The sequence below is a fragment of the Plasmopara halstedii genome, assembly GCF_900000015.1.
Source record: "Plasmopara halstedii genome assembly, contig: Scaffold_208, whole genome shotgun sequence".
In the NCBI taxonomy this organism is placed as follows: Eukaryota; Oomycota; class Peronosporomycetes; order Peronosporales; family Peronosporaceae; genus Plasmopara; species Plasmopara halstedii.
In genome coordinates, this window is record NW_020187129.1 from 231,094 (window position 1) to 232,408 (window position 1,315).

A 1,315-nucleotide genomic window follows, 5' to 3' on the forward strand; every position below is an offset into this window, starting at 1 on the left:
GCTCCGATCACGGAGGATCTCGTCCTCAAGGGTTCGAAGAGCATCACGAGTCACAGGACGGCGGTCGACTCGGTCGTCACCGCCCGTCACCGACTCCTCTTGACGAGAACGGTGACGTCCGCTATCACGTGGAGCGTCTAGTACGACGAAGTCGTTACCAGGGTCTGACCCAGTATATGGTGGAGTGGCGGGGATATCCCGACTTCGAAAACTCGCGAGAATTTGAGGCGCCACTTCGGCAAGATTGTCAAGACGGCGTGGACGCTTTTGATCAAAACGATTAGGACGCCCCGCGTCATCAGACACCTCGCGCTTCAGGGAAGTAGAAGGGCCATGGGCTGAACTCAAGCGGTGGCCCTGAGCTCTTGCGGTCGCAGACACAGAGCTCGCGGGAGCGCTAGGGGTTGTGAACCAGGTCTCCGACGTCGAGGTTTTAACATTTCTTTTGCTTCTCATGTTTACATATTCTTTTTCCACGTCTATCGGAGGTGACGCTTCACACGCACGTCCACTTTTTTGTGCTCAACTGTAAGGCAAACAGTGAGGAAGGTTTTCTGTGCCGTTGCACCCATCGCTCAGAGTGCACTTCATCATCTGTAGCGCTTTCGCCAGGGGCAAGAACTACAAGTATTGTCCATATTGCAGGTACACGAGAGCCACCTCGTTGAGCGCGTAGAGTGCGATAAACGACCAGCGAAATTTCTTGTGGGACCAATAAACGAGCTCAAAGAGCTCTCCGTTTGGTAAGCCCAGCATCTGTAATGGCCGAAGGCCCGATAATGTGGGGGCGTAACGATCGAGTTACCGCGTCCTTCGCCTCCACAGCTGAACCCGCCGGGCGGAAGCCATATTCCACACGAGGGTCAATGACTGACCGTGGATGGGCGCACATCAGAGCCGCCTTACGGGCAGCTGAAGCTGCCGCCTCTGGGCCTTGTCGAGGTCTATCGTGATGTCACCACGTCTTCCAGGTGATGAGAGGTCTGGAAACGGACATGGGGTCCGCAAGGCGCGAGCAGGGCTTGTCTCACGCCACTGGCGTGGCTCGCCTTCCTCGTCATTCCACCCGGAAAAGGTGTGTCAGACTCGTAGTCGACCACCTCCACATCCTCAACTAGGTAACTCGTCACTGATAGCGCGCGCGGATCGCGACGCTCGGGTTTATGGAGCCTAGGATTTACATCCTTCGATGCCGCAGAGACACGGTCCAGCATTGCACCGCGTGCGGGAGACGAAGTTGGGCTCTGCCTGTGCTTACTGTCGGAACCAGCGAGACTTGGAGACTTCGGTGTCATTGACACAGGGCTCATTGAGC